Raw genomic sequence first — 23703 nt, 5'->3', positions numbered from 1 at the left:
AATAAATTCTTTCCTGAAAAATTAAAAAAAATTGTCATAATCTTCTCATTGTCTGTGAATTATAAAGTACTTCAGTTCCCAGTGGGAAAGCTACTGCTGGTCCACATTCACTCTCCTTCCTCTGTGAATATCTTTGTTATTGTCAGATATGTGGGTGTATTGCTTTAAGGGTAATGAGCTTGTTAGAGTGACTAGCATGTCATGTGATACACCTTCGCTTCTAGAGACATCATTTGGAATGTGTAGTCCTTGTGGAGGTTGGACCACATCTCCTGTCTCTGTGTGTACAGTTTTAATAAGTCTTCTGACATGGCAGCCATCATCAGTCTCAGCTACACTGTCATCCATGCCAGATGCTGGTCCACCTTAGGGCAGTCCAGCATCTGTCCAGGAGGTTTAACTATTGCCGGCATCTCTGAAACAGCCAGTGGCACCGGAAGTTGAAATGACAGAGTTAGTACAATTGTTGGCCTCAGTCCAGTACCCAGAAACATCTGTCGTCCTGCCTGTGACTTTTGGTATACCAGTGGCATTGAAGGCACTGCCAGTAGCTCTCACATTATGAGCGTTACCAGACTTGACTTGGGAACTGTTAAGGTACGTGTGTCCTCAGTCTTTCTTGGTCTGCTTGAGAAGGTCAGATTATATATTACTCTCTGTGGGAAAATTTATTTATAGACACAACCAAAGAGAAGAACTTCAGTATCAGCTTAATATACAATAGCATGCAGACTTTATACTTAGTACACAGATACTGTTACCAGTAAATTTTGATACAGAAAAATTTGTAAAAATGAGTATGTTGCAAAACAACAGAGGACAAACAGTAAAAACTTTTTTCAGATTTAGGAGGACTGTTTCATCAGTCTGTAATGACATTCGTAAAAATAGCAGTTTTGCATAAATCAGAGCAAAGGCAATAACAACATGAGCAATATGTAAAACAGGAAATAAAGTCCAAACCACGAAAACTCCAAAAATGCTCACCGAGGGTCTGATGAAGTTCCTGTTAAAACTAAAACTGGGATGAAAGCACGTACCAAAGTGACAAGGTGGAATAAATAAACATCGTTTTCTGTTTTTCATCCAGAGTGAGCATTTTTGGCGTTAACATGAGCAACATCACAACTGAATTAAGCTCCAACTAATTCATAGGATCATAGGAAGTTACTAGGCTATTGGCCCTGAGGCCCTTATAAGCCTAGCCAAGAATTTACCCCATGTATAGACAAATTAGCACCTGATGCCCCTGTCCAGCAGGGACACGGGTGGAATCCCAGGGATCTATTTTCTGTTTCCTGTCCAGTTGTCCAGGTTCACTTAAAGAGAGGTAAAGAGGTATTCTGCTTGATGTGGAGAGAGAGTCTATTCCTCAGATGGGGGAGTCCATGGGACACAAATCTGTCCCGTCAACAAGTCCCATTGATGTCACAGACCAGGTTGAGGCTGCATATGTGGGTTACTTGAGTGAGCTTGACTTGTGGTTATGCAACAGTCCCAACAAGGCAGGGTCCAAGATCACCTTGCATGCTAGACAGAGGTCACCTCTGAGGAGTCTGTATGAAACTGAGTAAAGGGATAGGGCTTTTAGCCTATCTGTGTATGGTAGATTTTTGAGGCCCTGGATTCTACTGGTGAGGAACCTCTGTGGTCTCTCCAGCTGCTGCACGTGCTTTGTGAGGTACATGCCAAATGGGACGTTGTACTCAATAATGGGCCTTATAAGGGAAGAATACAGGGATTTTATGACCTCCTTGTCCCTGGATGAGATATCCTTACTTATGAGGTGGGAATTGTAGAAAGCTTTCCATACAATGGAAGCAACATGGTGGTCAAAAGTAAGGTTGCTATCAATCTGGGTGCCCAAATCCCTCACAACTGACTGCGTGCTTAGGGCGTTGTTGTTAATGTGATAATTTGTGGGGACATCACTCTCCCCAAAGTGGATGATGATGAATTTTTTTGTATTCAGCTTGAGGCCATGTTTCTGGCACCAATCATTTGTTTGGGTGAGACCATCTTGGAGGATGTCCACATCACTAGGGGAATTGATGACTGTGCCCAGCTTGCAGTCATTTGCAAACTTGGTCAGGCATAGCCTACTGGTTTTGGCTTGCACCTCAGAAAAGTATATCCCAAATAACAGAGTCCCCAAGACCAAATCCTGGGGTATGCCACTCGATACAGGTCTACTGCTTGAGGTGGCTTCACCTACTTTGACTAGGTGGGTTCTGTCAGTGAGCCAGTTAGCTACCCATCTGGAAACATATGGATTGATGCCTAGTTGAGAGAGTTTATCTATTATGCCCGAATGGGGAAAAGTGTCAAAGGCTTTGGCCAGGTCAAGGTAGGTGGCCTTCCCCTCGTCCATGGCTTTGGTGACTGTCTCAAAAAAGTCGACTAAATTTAACAGACTTGACCTCCCTTTGATGAAGCCAAACTGTGTGGGATTGAGTGTTTGCATGTTGCCAATGTCCTTGTTAATGAGGTCCATGATAATCCTTTCCATGGCCTTGCAAATCAGGCTAGTTAGGCTGATGGGTCTATAATTTCCCGGATTGGTGGGCACTCCACTTTTGTGTAAGGGGATGACAGTGGCTGTCCTCCACTCAGCTGGGACAAAGCCAGTACTCAGGCTTTGGTTGAATAGGGCACCTAATGGTGCTGCAAGTTCCTACCTGAGTTCATGTAGGAGGCAGCCAGGGATGTTATCGGGTCCCATGGAGGGTGTATTTTTTGCCTTTGAGAGAGCAGTGATGACCTGATCCCTAGATATAAGGGGAAGGGGGCAGGTACTGGGAATATCCTGAATTACTGATGGGGGGGGGGACAGAGGGGTGAGCTTTTCACTGAATCTGTCAGCCAGCAAGTTTGCTATATCTACGGCATGTGTATATGTGATGTCCTTGACCACCAATTCTGAACAGATCTGGGTGCTACCTTTGAGATTACAGATGTATGTGAAGAAGGCCTTATGATTGTCTCTAGTAGATGTGGCTAATTTGGACTCGAAGTTTGCTTTGGAGGATTTCACTAGTGGTCTTATTTGCTTGTTTAGGCTAAGGAGAGATTGGTTCCAGTTGGGCACCTGCTTCTTCTTGGTCCTGGACAGCAATTTTTTTTCTTTTGTTATAGAGTTTATTTATTTCAGATGTCCACCAGACCGGTTTACTCTTCCTTGCGGATGATGATTTAGTCCTGTCAGGTATTCCTGATTCCATGCATCTGTATAAATGTTCATATAGTAATTTGGTATAGTTTTGAATACTGGTGCCAGTTCCTAGAGGGGGGAGGTGGCTGTGAAGGTATTTATACTATCCCTCAGGAAGCTGTAATCAGCTTTGGAGTAGTCTTTTTTTGTTTGACCCTAGCTAGAGGGGGGTTGGGGGAGATGGTGACTTCGAACGTGACCGCTTTATGGTTGGACCTTACAAGGGAGGATGATACTGCAGTGATGGTGCAGTGATTACTCATGTTGGTTAATATCAAGTCCAAGATATTATCACCTCTTGTGGGGTTATTGACTAACTGTTCCAAATCATTTGCATTGACAAAATCGAGGAATCTATGGACATTTGTGTTCTGGCATGAATAGTTCTTCCAGTCTATGTTTGGCTAGTTAAAGTCACCCAGTATCGGGGTAAAGGGTTGAATCTTGATAGATTCGAAGAGGTCTAGATAGGCAGTGTGGGCATTATGAGTCAGATTTGGGGGCCGGTAGCTAGCTGTGATTTGTATACGGGTCTTGTCAATGGTTAACTGCACCCGGAGTGTCTCCTGTGCGTCATACTGTTTGACCAGCCTGGAGGTGTGTATGTCTTTAATATATCTTGAAACTCCACCTCCTTTGGCTTTACTACCCACAGTTTGGGGTCTGAATGTATGATAGGATGAGTAACCAGGTATGGCTGGGGTGCTCTCTGCAGCTTTGAACCAGGTTTCTGTGACTGCACAGATGTCAGCATTTTCCAGGGTTAAGAATGCTTTCAATGAGTGCAGTTTCATGTTTAGACTCATAGCATTTAGCAGCATGACCTTTAATTGGTCATGATGAGATAGCGTTTAGCAGCATGACCTTTAATTGGTCGTGATGAGGTAGCGTTTAGCAGCATGACCTTTAATTGGTCATGATGAGGTAGCGTTTAGCAGCATGACCTTTAATTGGTCGTGATGAGGTCATTATATTTAAAGTTGAGCTCCCTAATACTTTTTGCCTTGGGCATTTGCCACCTTTACCCCACCCTAGCTAATTTACTGGGCACTAAACTTTGCTGACATATTTCTCTTGTTCTGCACAATATGCACTAGCTTCAGTTTAATTTAGGATTATCTTTAAGGCTTTGGCATTGTTATACTTAACCTGTACATGACTGTGGCCTTCTTACCTGAAACAGTTGAAGGTGCCATATACTCCAGTTAGGGTTCTCTGCTTGGCTTCTGAGGAGCTGCTGCTTGCTGGAGGTTACACATGTGCATCATACGAATTCTGGTGTTTGTTTCTTTACCTGTCAAGCACCCGCCTGTGAAATTGATTAACTTAGTGGCTTCAGGAGTCTCTGTCTTTGACTAGCTTCAGTAGATCATTTAAAACTTGTCTTTGATATATCATCCTACCCCTGTATATGGAATATGATGACAGTTTTCAAGTCTTTTATTATGTCAGGTTTGTTTGAGGTCCATGTTATTTCTTACTTTGCGCTAATAATTACTACTTTTCCCGAGATAACTGAAGGGTATGACATAATTTTTAAATTATTTCATTGATTTGTATTGTTTTCCGTCTTCTAAACATAGATGGTAGTGGGCTGCATGATTTTACAAACACTGCCAATACTAACTGCTTTTTGAAGCCAGCACTAATACTGGGGAAGGTGTACATTACATGAGAATAGTGGACCCCTCAGGGGGTATTGTGGGGCCAAGTGCTGGGGGTGGAGGCCCTCCCTGTCCATTGAAGCTCCATTATTTCCCTGTAATTCCCTTCCTGAAGGACATTGTTATTTTATGATTTTAGAATAAGTAATAAAAATACACGTTAATATTATTGATATATAAAAAAATCCTCCCTCCTAAGTGTATACTGCTGAACTTCTTCAAAAGGACACTTACAGATACTGAACACAGAACAATTTCAGTGCGTAGATATAAAACGTGTATATATACACACACACACACACACACACACACACACACACACACACACACACACACACACACACACACACACACATAAGAATTTTAAAGTCATGTTTCTGATAACAGAATTGGCCATACAAACTGCCTATGCTGTGTATTTGCTTCAGTTAAAACAAATGTAAATGAAAACAGAAAGGAACACTTCATAATAACAGAAATGTATCCCACATACCTTTACAGTCATTTGATTTTGCCTCAGAATGTTGCCCTTATCCTTAGGAATATCTTTTTTTTTTCCTTTCATGACAAGCACTGAAGAATACATCTGCTAAAAAATATTAGAAAGGAAAAAAATAAACATATAAACTGAAACATGAGATAGGTGAGAGAAGTAAAAAACTAGCACACGTTTTGTGTATGTATCTGTTGCATAGGTAAGTGCTTTTGTACAATAAACTTGACTTCATTAGGTCCTTGTAAATTTCTACTGTGACACATCTATGCATTGTTCAGAAAATGCATATTGACACCTTCTTAATGAGCAACTGAAAAATAAAGTTTGTCAGTATGCATGCTCTATATTTCTTTCATTTTTGTACACATTGTATACATATTTATAACCGGGTAGCTGGACTGGTCCAAAGATGCTTTTCAACCATGACCACACAGTACAGAAAAAAAGCAAACAACTTAAATAATGAAGACGTATACAATACATAAGAGCAAGTGCAAAATTAAATGTTTTAAAGGTTCTTGGAACAAACATGTTTTTTGCTGATCCTTATGCTTGTTGCAGGGTCTTATGTACAGAGAAACATTGCAGAGATATAAGAGTTAGTAAAACCAAAACTGTTTACAATATTTACTGTATATAAGTTCATTTTGAATTTCACCATTTCAGGAAAACAACAGGACAGCTTTAGGATAACAAGGAAGAAAAGACTGTCATGTTGCAGGTAGCATGCCGTTAAGAGTTCAACATTTCACAGAGATTGCCTTGCTGGTAGTAGTAGATAAGTAGGTAGAGATACATGGTTAATATATATATATATATATATATATATATATATATATATATATATATATATAAAACGTAAGAATGTGAACATTTCCATTTGCATACTTATTCTTCATCATTACTGGAGAGTGGTAGTTCAATGTGGTGAGGAACGCTACAGGCTATGGCGGCATTGAAGTTGTTTTTCAGCTACTGAGAGATTTAGAAAAGCCAAGAGGGAAGTAGTGACGGCACTACAAAGATGTTTTCCTTTTGTGGCATATGGATTTAATGCTGTAACAGCTCTTGTTTTTTACTGGGCTCTCCTGGTACATTAATTCAACCCTTTGGAACTCTCTTCCTAATGGAGGTTTGCTATTAAAGCCCATTTTATAAAGGCTAATAAATTCTTAGCCTCTGGGATTGCTCCCTCACTCTCTGTCTGTCGTACAGTATTAAGACCCATTTATGTACCTAGCATACTTTAGCTTTAACAGTTGCTTCTGGCACTGTTTATTATTTGATCATGTTTTCCATCTGTTTTTTTGCGTGTTATTATGTTTCAAATGATTTTAATTTTCATATTGTTCTTGACTATTAGCAAACAAGTAAAATACCGAGTGATGCGGAGATACCAGGCTTCTGCTCAGTCATGACCGAGATGTCACTCCAGATGTGGTAACTCACACTGGAAAAACTGCTGCATGTCTAGTCAGCAGTTGTATCTCTGTTGTCCAAGGCTCATTCTCTTTGTGGTCTTAGTGGCCCTGAACATGGCATTGTTACTAACTCCTTTAAAGTGTAAAAATATCCTGCACAACAGGTCTGCACCATAATAGGCAGCAAGACAAAGAAGCTGGTGAGACAATTTCTTAAAAAAAAAGTTAACGAGAGATATCATGATAACATAACATGGTGCACACCACATAAGCAGAATAACAAAAATACCATACAAATAAGTAAACAGCTAAGGCAGGGTCTGTTGGCATGTCACTGTGCAGGCATTGTTTTGGAAGGAGTAAAGTATTCCCTGGAATGAAGAAGGATTGCCCTTAGCATGTAATTCTCCTTTAAGTGATGTCACAGCTTGGGAAAACTGAGCTTCTTTTGAACAGAATGAATAACCTCTTTTTTTAATACTTGAGGTGGTTGACTTCACATCTCACTCTAGGTGGAAGCCGTTTCCATTTTGTAAGATGTAGTTTATTTATATCCTTTCACCAGTTCATTCCACTCCTGATGGGAAAGATATTTATATATAATTTTCTTTTTCTCTCACACTGGATCCATCTTTTTTTTTTTTTGGACATGGAACTGGTACATTTAATTTGACAAAACATCAGAAATACAAAGTTAATCTAGGTGCAGTTATTCTGAAGAAACTTTTTTGTTGATTGAATGGAAATAACATTTGCCACCCTTCATTGAGCAATAATGGTGGAATTTGTTCATTGTAGTCAATACATAAGTAAAGTAGAAAATGAGATACATTCCCTTATAACTCTTTTCTTCGGGATTGTGGATTGTGTGTGTTTTCATTTGGTGTCTTTTACCTTAACTGTTTCCTGTATTTTTTTACTGATATCCTTTCTCAGTCCCTTTTCTGAGGAACATGTATTTGTGTAGTAAAAGGTTGTGATTGTGAAATAAAGAAAAGTTAATTGATGATGTTAGTTTAAAGCTTTTTGGTCACCCACGCTAATTCATTTAGTTCATAGGTTCATAGGTAGATACTAGGCTATTGGCCCTAGGGCCTATATAAGCCTAGCCAAAAAGTTACCCTGGCTTTCGCCACCCAAGAAAATTATTTTCCTGTGCCCCTGTCGAGCAGAGCCACAGAAGTGATCTCCAGGGTGAATTTCCTATTTCCCATCCAGTCATCAAGATTTTTCTTTAAGAGTGCTAATGAGGAGCTTTGTTTGACATAGATAGGTAGTTTGTTCCAGAGTATGGGAAGTCCCTGGGACAGGAATCTATCCCTCCAGCATGTTCTGTTTATTGTGGTGACAAGGGTTAGGTCCCTAGAGCATGTAGCTCAGAGGGATTGGGATTTCTTTAAGTGGAACATGTCCAACAGCTCTGGGTTTGACATAACTTTGTATGTTGGCCAGAGATCACCTCTGAGTAGGAGTAAAGCTGGAGTTTTTTTTAAACTGTCTGCGTAGGGCATCTGTTTGAGGCCAGTAATCCTTTTTGTGAGGTATTTCTGCAGCCTTTCCAGTTTCTGTAGATGTCTTGTGAGGTACATATCAGAAGGGGCGTTGTACTCTATAATGGGTCTAATGAGTGACGTGTAGAGGGGAACAGTGACCTCTTTTTTCCTGGATGAGAAACCTTTTGTGATGAGGTGTGCTATGTACAAGGATTTCCTGACTACTGTGGTGATGTGATTATCAAAGGAGAGACTACTGTCCACCTGTGTCCCAAGGTCTCTTATCACACTTACTACCACCTATGTGGTAGCTCATGGGTACAGAGTTTTTACCAACTGGGATGACGATGCACATTTTGGCATTGAGCTTGAGGCCATGGCTTTGACACCAGGCATCTCTCTCCGTAAGTCCCTTTTGTAGGGTGTCCACATCATTAGGAGTTTTGATTATGGCTCCTAGTTTGCAGTCATTTGCGAACTTCATTAGCCAAAGACCTTCTGTGTTAGCCTGTACTTCAGAAAAGTAGATACCAAACAGGAGAGGACCCAGGACTGAACCCTGTGATACTCCACTTGTCCTGGTCTGAAGTTGGATTTGGAGTCTACTACTTTCACATTGTGGGTTCTGTCAGTGAGCCAGTTGGCAACCCATCTTGTGACATAGGGATTTATACCTAGTTTAGTGATTTTTACCTAGTTTAGTGATTTTATCTATAATTCCAGAGTGGGGGATGGTGTCAAAAGCCTTGGTGAGATCTAGATAGGCTGTGTGAACCACCTTACCCTCGTCTACGGCTTTGTTAACTGCTTCAAAGAAGTCTTTCGGGTTTAGGAGACATGATCTGCCTTTTACAAACCCGGACTGGATGGGGTCTAGAGTTTGGACATTACCAATGTCTTTGTTTATAAGATCCATAATGATACGTTCCATGGCCTTGCAGACCAGGCTAGTTAGGCTAATAGGGCAGTAGTTTCCGAGCTCTGTGGTGGCTCCCCCTTTGTGGAGTGGGATAACCGTCGCTGTGCACTCTTCAGTGGGCACAAAGCCTGAGGTGAGGCTGTGACTGAACATGGTGCTTAGGTGGGGTGCCAGTTAATGCTGCATTTTGTGTCGAATGCAGCCTGGGATGTTGTCAGGTCCCCTGGATGCTGTGTTCTTGGCTTTGGAGAGAGTGTTTTTTACCTGTTCAGCCGTGATTACAGGAAGTTTGCATTCTTCTGGTATAGAGATGGGCTCTTTAGGGGGTGAGAGGGGGGTAAAGTTAGCACTGAACCTATCTGCCAGGTTGTTGGCAACATCAGTTGGTTCTGTATATTTAGTGCCATTGTGCTGTAACTCAGAGCAGATCTGAGTGTTGCCATTGAGATTCTTGACATAGCTATAGAATGCTTTGTGGTTGTCTTAAGAATCAGTGGCGATTTTGTTTTCGTAACTAGTTTTGGAGGATTTTATGAGGGATCTCAGCTTCTTACTGAGGCTGACCAGGGAGTTCCTCCAGTCATGGGATTTTACTCTTTTTTGCAACAGTTTCTTTCTTCTGTTGTAGAGTTTGTTTATTGCAGGGGACCACCAGATTGGTTTCCTTTTTTGGAGGATAGCATCTTGGTTCTGTTAGGGATAGCATGATCCATACACTCGTGTAAGTGCTTATAAAGTGCATCTGTGTAGGATTCAGCAGTCATACCTCTATTGTCCGTCTGCATGGGTGTCGTGAAGTTTGACACTTCTGTTTTAAGAAGCGTGAAGTTGGCTTTGGAGAAATTTTTTATGGTGGTTTCTTTAAAGGGGGGTGGGGGTGGGATGTGGATGTCTAGGGTGATTAACTAGTGGTCGGATCTGACCAACGATGAATTGACCTCTGGTGTGGAACACCAGTCTCCCATGTTGGTAATGACCAGGTCTAGGATATTGCTACCCCTGATGGGGGTGTGGATAAGTTGAGCCAAGGCGTTGGAATTTATGAATTCCAGAAAACGTTGAGCAAAAGAGTTGGTACACGAGTAGTTTTCCTAGTTAATGGTGGTGTAGTTGAAATCGCCCATTATTAGGCTGTTGGGTTGTACCCTAATATTTTCCAGTGTATCAAGAAATGAGTGGGAATCCCGGGGCAAGGTGGGGGATCTGTAGCAAGTCACAATTTGGATTGTGGTCTTGCCCAGAGTTAGTTGCACGTGGATAATCTTGGATGTATTATGCTGAGCAACTAGCCTGGAGGTGTGGATATCCTTAATAAATATGGACACGCCTCTGCCTTTAGTGTTTCGGTCCAGGTTAGGTGGCCGAAAGGTGTGTTATGAATTATAGCCTGGTAATGCAGAGGTGCTCTCTGGAGCCTTGAACCAGGTCTCTGTCACTGCACAGATGTCGATGTTCTCTATTTTAAGGAGTGCCTCGAGTGAATGCATTTTGAGGTTTAGACTTCAAGCATTGAGTAGCATTACCCTCAGATTTTGCTTGTTTGTACCTGTTAAGGTGGTGAATTTGTCATTTGAACCTTGCCTAAAAAAGGCACTATAGGGGTGGCAAGGTACAGTATATCCATGCTGTCTTGCAGATGCCTCTGCTTCAAACCTAATAAATGAGCTTTAAGTTCTGACTAATTTGTCTGTGAAACCTAGTAGCAACCATATAGGTGTGGGACTACCATACATTACCACTGACACTGAAAATGCCAGAGCAGGCATCTCCTGGAAAGATTAGTAAGGTAGTTCATTAGTGATACAAGATCTTAACTGTCTGTGTCTGGCAGTGTAGAAGAGTAAGGCTTTGAGCTGTTAACAGTCTGCTTCCTGTAGTCCAGCGTACGATTCTGTCAATCTGTATATGCCTGCTGTTTGACTATGAGCAAGTTACTTAACCAAAAAAATTAGCCTTGGCTGAGTCTAAAAAAAGGGACAGATAAATAAAACAGAAAATACATTTTGGCTTTGATCAAATCGATATGGTTGTTAAAGATGAGATAGCCTCCTTTATCTTTAAGTCTCATTAACTTGCTGTATAAGCTACCTTAGTACCACAGTATAAACTCTGCATCTTCCCTCCTCTGCATCTTTCATTTCTGACTCTTCCTCGTATCTGACCCTTACTACCCTATGTAACTATTTGCCTTAAGTTGTGCTGATTGGTCTCACGTTTTACTTTCCCTTCCCAGTCCCATACTCCTTTCTAACCACCTTAGATATGTGGACTTTGGTGAAATGCAGTTATATATTCCTTCCTGTGTTTTATACCCAGTTTTCCCATTAACTGATATTCTACTCTTTCCCTTCTGATTTATTTTTCCAGTTTACCTTCCTGGCATCTTTTAAATGAAATAGATTACCAGCTTTCTTAAACAGTGTGCTTTTCATTTGTGTCTTACCATTAGCTTGTACATTAGTGCTTTATGTATTTCATTGCCTGACCCCTGACCTATGATACAGGACTATAGTCATCACGTAACTCTTTTTAACCCTGTCACTTGATGCTTGAGGACCCTGTAATTGTTAGCTTAACTTCTTTTTATTCAAATTCTACTTTTTTGTTTTTTAATTAGACATTTATTTGATGTTGAATATTTCCTTTATTGTTCAGACTATGTCTCAGGATGTTTATCTTATTATTTGTCTGCCTGTCTTTCTGTGGTGGGCTCATATCCTAAAATGATCTTAGCTGTAGTTCATTAAATAGGTTGTGAAGTAATTGAATGGAATGAGATTTCAGTCACTGTTTACTCCCAGATAATTCAAAGTTGAAACCACTGGGATATTTTCAGTTTACTGACTGGATTCTGACTCGCTCATCTCTATCAAAAGGAAGAGATTTAAGTCCAAATAACATGGCTCTAGACTTTTGGAGTTGAGCAGCCTATAGTTTGTTTGTTAGAACTCAGGCTTTGTAAATCCTCTTTTCAGATTTTCCTGGAAGAGTGATGCAGTGCCCACATGAACAATAAAAAGGGTATCATCAGAATAATAAATGAAAACAGCATCTCCAAAATACTGCTATAGTACGTGTACCCATATTCAGAACATTAAAATATCCAGGACTGTCCTCCAAATTATTCTGTTTTGATGGTTTCTCTGTGCAAAGAAAAGCCTCCTAGATACTTTTGTAAAGGAAGGTATCACTAGTTAGTTTTTTTTTTCTAGTGGCTATGAATTTACCAAAATTATTTTATATTTGTGACATTATGGCTAGTGGAGAAATTCATAACACTCCACAAAGCCAGCATGACCTCATGTGCAATTGCTATGCTAAATCAGATGATTACCTCACTGGACACTAATCAATAATCCTGCCCTGTCCTGTGTTATTTTTCTGGTGTTTATCCTGGATGATGTACTTTTTTGCAGTGGGTCATTTTTAATCTACAAACAGTGGTTTCCGTTTCTCAGTATTTGTTTGGTATATATTCTGTATTTAAAGTTGAAATGCATATTAAGCATGCCATTGTTAACCCCAATTATATAGTTATGCTCATAGCAGCCTACCTATCTCCTGTACAACCTCCCCATAATTAATCTCAGAATTTTTTTTTACCTCAGCTTCTCCGCCGTTTTGTTTGTTGCTTGCACATTTCTGGTTCCATTGTTTTATTTAGCCTTAACTCCTGTACTTACACCCCAGACAGTTCTCGTCTTGCATTAACATTTACTTTTCTGCAATACTTTGTGAATCGAGTACCTCCTGCTGCATGTATTCCAGTCTGGATGCCTACTGAACACCTCAGAAACCTTGTCACTTATCGCTTGAGCAGTTTCTCATTCTGTTAAGTGCACTGTTACTCTGAAACGTTGGTCCAAATCCCAAGCCATATGGCCGTTGATGGCTTAAAACACTACACTGCTGTAGTTCTTTGTGAATTTGATGAAGTCCTGTCCCAGGATGAAAGGACTGGACATCCCCAATAGGTCCTCCAGCCCGCTAGCACTCCTGCCCCTCTGCTTTGCAGTACTGTTACTTTCTTTGATTGCATTCTAGAATTAATTACTGATAACTGACAGGTCTACTAGGGTGCTATTTCCATCCCTTCATCAGCTTTAAAATCCTCGCCTTATCTGCCTTTATCCTCTCAAGTTCAACGTTGCAAGCTCACTCAAATTAAAATTCAACTTTCTGCCTATTCGGGCGTTTGTTGTTGAATCAGTCATTGGTGAATAACATGTAACCACCCAGCCAACTCCTGTTCCATCTGTTTTCTCCTGTCAGTCTATTATGATTGACCTGACTCCCCAGGTTCATCCCCACCTCCATGCCATCAGCTGTCTGCCCCATTTATCATATTTTGGGTAACAGTCACTTCCCATCACCTCACCCCCACCACTCAAGCCTGGGTTATTTCTAAGCCACATCATCCAGTGATCTTATTCAGCTTATAGTCCATTACCTGTCACTGAACATGTCAGTCATCCCATCAGGAATGACAAGACTGCTGACATAGTTATGCCACTGGATACAAACCTTCCCTTGCCAATATCATCCCCTCCCCCTTTGGCCAGGCTACCCGTTATGAATTAGAAAAACTGTTTGTTTAAGGCATCCAAAAGATCTTTCCATCAGTGTGCACTAAGATCTGAAGATGTTTGGGCTACTAGAGGAAAGTGCTGATTCCAAACTTCCTGTAAATGAGTGTCATGCTTGGGCTCAATTAAACTACTTGTTTATTTACACAGAACTTGTTTTCCATTTTCATGAACTTACCAGAAACATAGCATTCAGCACAAATTAAAGGAGGATGATGTTCATAGGTTCATAGGAGGCTACTAGGCTAGTGGCCTTAGAGCCCTTACAAGCCTAGCCATGTTAATCCCAAGTTGCCTCAATTGTCTTTGGTTAGCTGGAAGTAATTTGTAGAGTGCATTTTAGAGTTGCATTATTAAAATGTCTGTAGGTAACTCAAGCACTGGCCTGAAATGACATTACACGTATTCACAAGCTCTTACATTTTCTGACGAGAGAGGGGTGTAATATGCCCAGATGAGGGTCTATATCATTTTAGCAAAAAACCTAATTGTTAAATAGCAATTAGTTGAACCCAAATTGTCGAAACTTCTCTGCATTGAATGGCTGTTTCATCAAACTTTTTCACAGGAAAAAGAAATGGCCATCCAACATAGTGCCCATCAGTAAACTGTAAAAATGTAAAACCCACCCCAAGTTGTGGGCTTAGCCCTCACCCCCACCCCTAACTAAGTATGCCAACTCCAAGATCGCACTACAATGGGGAAAAGGGCAAATTCCCAATGATGGCCAACCATTGCTTTTCCCTGTGAAAAAGTTAATTGAAATGGCCATGCAATGAAGAGAGGTTTTGACAATTTGGGTTTGACAAATAGTTATTCAACAATTAGGTTTTTCGATCAAGTAATATAGACCTCCCAGATGAAGACTTATGACTTGATAAAGAACAGTGCTATGTATGGTATATAAAAATTTGATGTTTTGCTTGGGGCTGTAGTGATTTACTTTACAATAGTTGTGTAGCCACATCAGCATCTTTTCTAGGCTGATGGGTATGTATTAGAATAACAACCACTACGGCCTTTTTAAGCCTAGTGTTGCATCCCAAATCTCTGACAAGTTCTTCTACCCTTGATAACTGAAAAAGCAGGGGCTTAGGAGATGAAACATTTACAAGCAGAGACCTGCGAGACCAAACATTTACAAGCTGCCTGTATCTGTTAGAAACAAAGGTGCCAAACTAGGGATGAACTTCCTGTTCCCCATCCAGTTGTCCAAGTAACATTTGAAGTGGATTAGGGAGAAACTCTGCTTCACATAGAAGTGACGCCTGTTTCAGAGAAGGGGTAGTCTTTATGATACATATTTCTCTCTCTCTCCAGCTGATCATATTTATAAAACACATAAGGGTTAAGTCTTTAGAACAGGTAATTCTGGTGCTGCTTGTTTTGTAGATTTGCATGAGATCCATTAGGGTGTGGTCTGTTAATGCTTGTATGCCAGACATAGATCTCCCCTCAGAAGCCTGTAGGAGACAGAAAACATGGGAGAGGGCTTTGAGGCGGTCATCACAGGATATGTTACTTTTACCCTATATTCTTTTAATAAGGAACCTCTGTGAACATTCCAGCTGTTGGATGTGCCTGGTTAGGTACATACCAAAGGGCATATTGTACTCAATGATAGGTCTGATGAATGCTAAATATAGTGGAGCAATTACCTCCTCAGAGCTAGATGACATACCTTTATTTATAAGTCGCACAACTTAGAATGATCTCCTCACTAATGTAGACACGTTATGCTAAAAGGCTAGATTATGGTCTTTCTGTATCTTCAAGTCTGACTTCTGGGTTGACTCTTAGGAGTGTGTTGTAGATATGATAATTACCAGGGGTAGATGACTTCTTGAAGGATACTATTATGCATTGCTTGATTTTTAACTTTAGTCCAGGGTTCTGACACAAGTTATTTGTCTGCGTAAGCCCATCCTGGAGCTCATTAGTGTTGGTGGTGGATTCTGTGACGTCTCCTAATTTGCAATCCTCTGCAAATGTGGTCAGCCAGTGGCCCTTGACATTGGCCTTAACTTCAGAGAAGTAAATTCCAAAAAGGAGTGGTCCCATGACCAATCCCTGAGGGACTGCACTTGTGATAGACCTCTTTGTAAAGGTGAACTCACCAGTTTTAACTTCCTGGGTCCTGTCTGTGAGCCAGCTGGCTATCCATCAGGTAACATAAGAATTTATACATAATCTCTTGAGTTTTTCAATAGTTCCTAAGTAGGGTATTACCCCAAATGCCTTGGCTAGGTCACCGTAGGCAGTGTGAACTGTTTTGCCCTCATCCATTACTTTGGTGACCTTCTCAAAGAAGTCCAATAGGTTGGGAAGGCATTACCTGCCATAGCTGAAACCAAATTGGTTTGGGTCCAATGTCTGGAAGTTTCGTAGATCATTACTGATAATTTCCATGATAATTCTTTCCATAGCTTTGCATACGAGATTATTGTGGGCTATGGTTCTGTAGTTTCCAGGGTCTGTAGATGGCCCACCTTTGTGCAGGGACTGTTGCTGTTCTCTGTTTTTGAGGCACAAAGCCTGTGTGTAGGCTGTGGTTAAATATTGACTGCGGAAGACATGGCAGGTCACGTTTCGTGCTTTTTAGAAGGTGTCCTGGGATGTTGTCTGGGCCCACGATGCAGTGTTCTTGATCCTAGAGAGAGAGAGCATTGATGATCTGTTCCCTAATGATAATATGGGGAGTTATATTTGATGGTATTTCCTAAGGGGAGGTTGAGAGGGAGAGAGGGGTAAATTTAGAGCTAAATTCATCTGGCTGTATGTACATCTTCTGCCTCAGTATAGGTGGCTCCATTAATAGTGAGCTCTGCACACAGTTGTGTAGTGCTTTTGAGATTGTGTACATAGCTATAAAATGTCTTCTTGTCCCTGGAAGCCAAATTTACCTCCTATTTGGCTTTAGTAGACTTTATTTTTCTCAGAGTTGTTTGTTTAATTTGAGTGCCTTTATCCTGGTGGGTGCTCCACCTCCTAATATTTGCCATAATTTTCTTCCTTTTTTATACAGGCTGTTGATGATGTGATTCTACCAGAGCGGTTTGTTTTTTGAGTTAGTTCTCTACTTATTCCTGGTGGGTACAGCTGCCTCTGTGCAGTTGTTAACATGCTTGCATACGGTTTCTGTGAAGAGCTCCACGTAGGCAGCAGTGTTCTCAGGGTTTATTGGGGCTTGATATTTTGCCAGGTTATCATTTAATAGTAGGAAGTTTCCATTTGAAGTCTTCCTTGGAAGACATTTGTGGCCCTGTGAGATATGCTTTGAACTATACTTTAATGAAATATTACACATTAGCTATGTTTTACAGGAAATGTATTTTGGCAGTACCATATTTCTAAGTATCTTTGCTTAAAAAGGGAAATTGTCTCTTTATCTTCTGTGGTATTCTACCTCCGTTTTGTTTATTTCATTACTACTTAGAAATCTGCTGCATTATGTGACTTTTTCTGTGAGAGTTACCATAAAGATAGAAAAGTTTATTGATCTTCTTACTATAATGTTAGATCTTCAAGGGTGTTTTTTACAGCAGTGAGCAGGTGGGTGAAATACCCTACTAATCTGCTGAATTTTTGAAGTTTTTTTTATAAACATCTTTATTAAATTATCATGTATGATAAAGGCAATCTTACATTTATATAAAAGGAAAACAAACAACATTGACACCACTTTAGTTGCAAACATTATACAGCACAGACACATTGAAACAAATGTAGTTACAAACATTATAGATCAGTTATAATATATTCAGTCATTGTAGTTAAGTATTGTATTTCTCATTCAAATCCTGCCTCTTAAACCCTGTATATTGTTCCCACAATTCCCATTTTTTTCTATATAGTTTGCTCTGGCGCTATTCTAAAGCTCCCAATTCCAGTTGTTTTATCTCTGTTACTATATTCACTACTTCTAATAAAGTTGGTCTAGACTTTGATTTCCATTTTCTAGTAATTACTTTTTTGGTACACTGTAGTTTAGTTTAGGAATAATAATTTAACATACCACAAAATATGCCATCATAGATACTGTGAGGTTGTCTGCTTTGCCTTGATGTTGCAGCTAAACCAGGACAGGTTTTATTCCATTTTCCCTAGTCTTCCTTCAGGTGTCCCAAGGTTTTTAACGTGTCCCAACTGTCATAGTCTGTACTATCCATTTTGGCAACTCATTCCACCTATCTGCCACCCTCTCCCTGAAAAAAGTAGTTTCTATTTTCTTGGTTGAACTAGGGTCCCATAATCTGGTGGTCATACCTCTTTATCATCTGCCTTTGACCCACGAATCAGCTGATTCTTACTGTACATCTGCTTGATTTTTAATTGTCAATATACTGTGCCACCCATGTCTCATGTTTTGCAATGAAAAGAGGTCACATCCCTTAAACATTTATTTTCACAATATTCCTTCCATTGCCAGCACTGTCCTGATTGCTTTTGTTTGCACTGTACCACATAGTGTGATAATCTTATTCCCTATAAGGCCTGCAGAGCTGCACAGTTTGATCCAGAGGCAGTCTTACAAGGGCATAATGAAGGATCACCATCACCTTCGTGTCCCTGGATGCAGTGCCCCTACATGCATTACCTGTCGTACTGGTTGCTTTTGTTTCGGCCTTCTCACATTGAATCCAGTAGTTCATGTTGTCTTTTTTAATAACCCACAACTCATTCTGTTTTAGACTTTTTGAATCATGTACCCCCAAACATGTTTTGCAGGCTTGGGCAATCATTCCGTGTGAGCATCACCATGTGTTTGTAGGAGTTGAGGCATTGCTGGTACCCCTTGTACCATGGCTCAAACCTCTTCAGGTTGTTGGGCTTTCAGCTAACATCAATTGCTCCTCCTCCAGCCTTGGCATTAATTAGAAATGGGTGTAGGAATTGTCCCTGTGGCACACTGCTTGCTAACTTTTGCCACTTGATGTGCCCCTGTCTTACTATTACTTTCTGTTGCCCTCCTTTAACCACTTCTTCACTTTCCTGCACAGTGGGCCATGTGCATTCGCCCCCATTCTTTTCTGCTGGAGATTGAGTCACAGCTTTACTGAAGCCAAGATGTAGCACAGACTTTATGGAAGTCCAGATATAGCACAGCCCAGAGTTGCCTTTGCCCACCTTCTTGGTAACCCAGCAATAGAAAATGATCAGGTTAGTCTAACATCTTGCTGCGAATCCATGATAGAATTCATTAACCAACCCATTTCTTTCCAGTAAACTCTTGAGCTTTAACTTCAGGACTGCATCCATTCTTTGGCTACTACTAAGGGTAGGTTCAGCAGCCTGTAATTCTCTTGCTTGTTTGCTTCGTATCCCTTTGTAGAGGATTAACACCAGTGTGTGCACCAATCATCTGGTACTATGCATTCCCTAAGGTGCCTTTTAAACTGCAGTGTCTGCGTTGAACTAGCTGACAATCAGCCATACTGAAAATCGGGGTGAGACCCCCATCAGGTTCCCTGTCTTTATCTTGTCCTCATTTCCTGCCTGCAACACTTCTGTCCCTCATCACATCAACAGTCCAGGCCTTCCCTGTTCAGTCTTACCACACCAGACTGGCGTCTTACTTCCCTTTCCTTTGTAAACACTGTCAGGAAGCTAAAATACTTGCCTGTTACCTGCCCTACCAATATTTCTTACCTCCCAAGCCAGTTCACCTGTTTACATTCTTAGCCTCTTTCTTTCTCTCACATACCTAAAGAAGGTGTATTCTTCTCCTTTAAAGCATAATGTTAATGTTTTATTTCACCCTTTATGTACTTATTTAATGTCTTTTCAAAATCTGTAGTCTTACCTGGGCCCATCTGAAAATGTGTCTGCCTTTCAGGGCTAAGGTAGTCAACAAAGTGTAAATAAATAAATAGATAAATAATAAGTAAATAAAAACTGACAGGGGGAGACTGTCTAACTTGTCTGTCCACTTGCCATAGCTAGCTCCTTGCAGTTGTCTCCTCCTCTTTTCTCTCCCCTTTCACTAATTTTCACATGTCCTTTTGAATGGTTTATTCTGTTTACACCTCACCATCCATTTTGGAAGCATATTTTATTTGTCTGCCATATATACCTTGCAACTATAAGAATACTTGACAAAGCCAGGAATAATGGTGCGGGGGGACAAAGGCCCGAAATCAGTGACTGTTTTTCATTATTACAGTAATTCGTTGTAAAAGTTAAGAAAATGTCAGGTTTTGCATCAACATGCATTTTCTGCACAGTAAGAAGTACGCATTTCCAGTGTTTGGCACTGACTGGCTATAATCCTCAGTGATTTAACAGAAATTCAAAAATGTTACAAGAACCTGGACAAAAAATGTGAGTCAAAATCTGAGATGTTCCACAAAATCAGGGACAGTTGAGAGGTATGTTTTCACATAAAGTAATATTTCCTCAAATCTAGATCTGTTTGTTTGTATATATCATATCCCCCCCTATTTTCTGTCTTTAGGTCTTTTCCCCTCACTTATAACCACAGGGTTTGGGAACCCAAATGATGTTTTTTCTCACTGTAGCATTTCCAGTCTTTCTTCATAAGTCCTTCTCTCCATCCCCTTTACTATCCTGCTTGTCTTTGTCTATATCCTGTCTACTGGCATTGTTTTATTTTCCCCTTAAGGCCTCTGAGATTAGATGCAGTATAATAAAAAAGTATTTTATTATTTTATTTTTTTGTTTTTTTAAGTTGTATTTGCTAGATGCAGTATAATGTTTGTGGTCTTTCTAATGAACTTTGCCATAAAGAACTATTCTTCTGTACTACAAGTCTACAAGGATGCAGCCCAGCAACCTGTTACCGTAGTAGCTGCTTTTTCCTGATGATGTGTATGACTACTGCTTGACTGTTTAAAGGCCTATCTCTGGCCTGTTGTTGTTGTCTAAATGGATGACTTTTCCTTTCTGGCCATTGAACTTCAGTTGAAGCTATTCTGCGTCTGCCATAGCCTTTCATAAGCCCGTGATTGGGCTGCCTTCTTCAACTTCTGTTCCCCACTTTGTGTCATCCACAAATAGTTTTTTTTAAATTGTCTGTGTCCATTGCTATTTGAGAAAGAAGCATTTTGAATAGCTTCCATTTTGTGGACTGACCTGTGCAGCACACTGCCGTGCACTAACCTTATCTCTGTTAGCATCCCCCATTACTATCATAGGTTCATAGGTGTGTACTAGGCTAATGGCCCTGGAGCCTTTACAAGCCTGGCATCGTGCCACCCAATCTTAGTTCCCAGTGCCTCTGTCGAGTAGAGCCACTAGAGTGATCCCGAGGTGAATTTTCTATTTCCCATCCACTCATCAAGATTTCTCTTGAAGAGGGCCAGTGAGGTGCTCTGTTTGACATATATGGGAAGTCTATTCCATAGCATGGGCTGTGTTCAGTGGACTACCACCGATGTGGTAATTCATGGGAACCAGGTTTTTCCCAAAGGAGATGATGACACATTTTTTGGCATTGAGCTTAAGGCCATGGTTCTGACGCCAGTCGTTGGTCTCAGTGAGGCCTTTCTGTAGGATGTCAACATCACTCGGGGAGTCAGTAATAGCTCCTAACTTGCAATCGTCTGTGAACTTTGTCAGCTAGAGTTCATTCATGTTGCCCTGGACTTCAGTGAAGTAGATAACAAACAGGAGAGGACCCAGGACCGAACCCTGTGGGACTCCACTCGTGACTTGTCAGCAGTCTGACTTGGAGTCAGCTACTATCACACTGTGGGTTCTATCTGTGAGCCAGTTTGCAATCCACCTAATGATATAGGAGTAGATGCCTAGCTTAGTAAGTTTTTGTATGATACCTGAGTGAGGAATGGTATCAAAGGCCTTGGCCAGATCAAGGTAGGCTGTATGAACCACCTTGCCTTCATCCACAGCTCTGGTGATAGACTCAAAGAAGTCGACCAAGTTGAGCAGGCATCATCTACCCTTCACAAAACCAAACTGTGTGGGATCCAGAGTTTGGAGATCCCCTATATCCTTATTTATTACGTCCATGATGATGTGTTCCATAGCTTTGCATGTCAGACTCATCAGACTAATGGGGCAATAGTTCCCAGGGTCTGTAGTACCTCTTTCTTTGTGGAGAGGGATAACTGTAGCAGTACACCATTTGGTAGGGACAAAGCCTGAGGTGTGGCTGTGATTAAATAGGGTACACAGGTGAGGTGCCAGTTCACTCTGTAGTTCATGTAGAACACAGCCAGGGATATTGTCAGGTCCCATAAAAGCTGTATTCTTGGCCTTGGACAGTGCTGTTTTTTTACCTGTGGAGCAGTAATACTAGGTGCCTGGAAAGCTACTGGTATTGTAATTGGTCCTTTGGGGGGGTAAAGGTGGCACTAAATCTGTCAGCCAGTATATTGGCAATATCTATTGGCTCGGTATATAAGGTACCATTGTGCAGTAGCTCAGAGCAAATCTGGGTATTGCCATGGAGATACTTTACATAACTGTAGAAGGCCTTGTGGTTGTCTTTACTATCTGCTGCAATTCTGTTTTCATAGCTAGATTTAGAGGATTTGATGAGGGATCTCAACTTTTTGTTGAAGCTGATAAGGGAGTTTTCCCAGTCTTTGGGACTTCATCTTATTCCTCATCAGTTTCCTCCTTCTGTTGTAGAGTTTGTTTATGGCAGGGGACCACCAGATTGGTTTCCTTTTTATGGAGGAGAGCGTCTTGGTTCTATTGGGTATGGTGAGATCCATGCATTTGAGTACGTGTTCATACAGTGCACTGACGTATGATTTGGCGGTCATGCAACTATTCTCCATTTGCATGGGTGCTGTAAAGTTAGCCACCTCTGTTTTTAGGAGCCCAAAGTTAGCTTTGGAGATGTTTTTTGTGGTAGTTACCTTTGCTGGGTGGGGGTGGGAGGGATGTGAATTTCCAAGGTGATTAGTTTGTGGTTGGATCTAACCAGGGAGGAGTTGACTATTGGTGTAGAGCAATGGTCGCCCATGTTAGTAATAACCATGACAAGGATGTTGCTACCTTTAGTGGGGGTAAGAAACAAGCTAGTCCAGGGCATTGGAATTAATAATGTCCAGATTTCTTGCTATAAGAGGTTGAGAGGTATGTTCACTAGTAACTTAGTTATAAAACTTCATTAGATTAATCCACCAAAATCTTTTCGCATATGAGCCCATGTTGGTTAATTTCTTACTGATGGTTGTCCTGCAGTAACCTAGCACTTTCTCCACGATTTTCCCATTTCTGAGGTTAAACTGATTGATCTTTAGTTGTTAAGATTGCTTTAAACCTGAGACTTATGAATGTGGCACATTGTAACCATCCTTGGGAGCAACCCAGTCAGTCAAGGATATATTGCATGTAGGGGTTTACCAGCTCTTCATCCAGCTTCTTGAAGGCCCTGTGGAGTATTTCATCTGTCCTTTAGCTTTATCTTGCCTTACTACTACAAACTCCTTCATCTTTCCTACTCTTTAGACACATCAGTCCTTTGCTGCCCTTTGCATGCTGGTGTTATACCCTGCTTTGCCTTCATGAGTACAGAGTCAAACAAATAATTTAGAATCTGTACCATGTTCCTTTTCTACCACACACCCCTTGCGCGTCATATTTTTGTCTCATAATTTACTTAATTTTCTACCCTTTACTGTCACCATGCATGTAAACAAGTCCTTCACTTCCTATATCCTTGTGGTGGGAGTTTACTGGGCCTTAGGTTCATAGAGTATAAATTTATATTTGCAGGAAGACGGTGTCATGCCCCTTCGCTGTTTCCTGCAGGAAGAAAAATGGAATCACAAGGTAATGATGCTTTGGTTTAAACCACATTTGGCCTTGTGGAGGTAATATAGCATAGTGCAGTATTTAGTGACCACAATAACATCGCTCAACTGATTTTTATGGCATGTTCGCGTTTCTCTGTGTAGTCACTGCACTGAGTTTCAGGACA

The 23703-nt window shown here is 40.8% G+C and overlaps 1 protein-coding gene across 2 annotated transcripts in view; it reads left to right on the top strand.

Moving 5' to 3' along the window:
• The window catches only part of TMEM145 (transmembrane protein 145), a 777234-nt gene that overhangs the window by 256266 nt on the left and 497265 nt on the right, over positions 1 to 23703 (top strand). The window lies entirely within an intron of this gene.

This window comes from Protopterus annectens, chromosome 8.part0 (genome assembly GCF_019279795.1).
Source record: "Protopterus annectens isolate FY-2018-M chromosome 8.part0, PAN1.0, whole genome shotgun sequence".
Lineage (NCBI taxonomy): Eukaryota > Metazoa > Chordata > Ceratodontiformes > Protopteridae > Protopterus > Protopterus annectens.
Note: the sequence above shows the minus strand (reverse complement) of the source record. Positions and strands in the feature narration are given on the sequence as shown.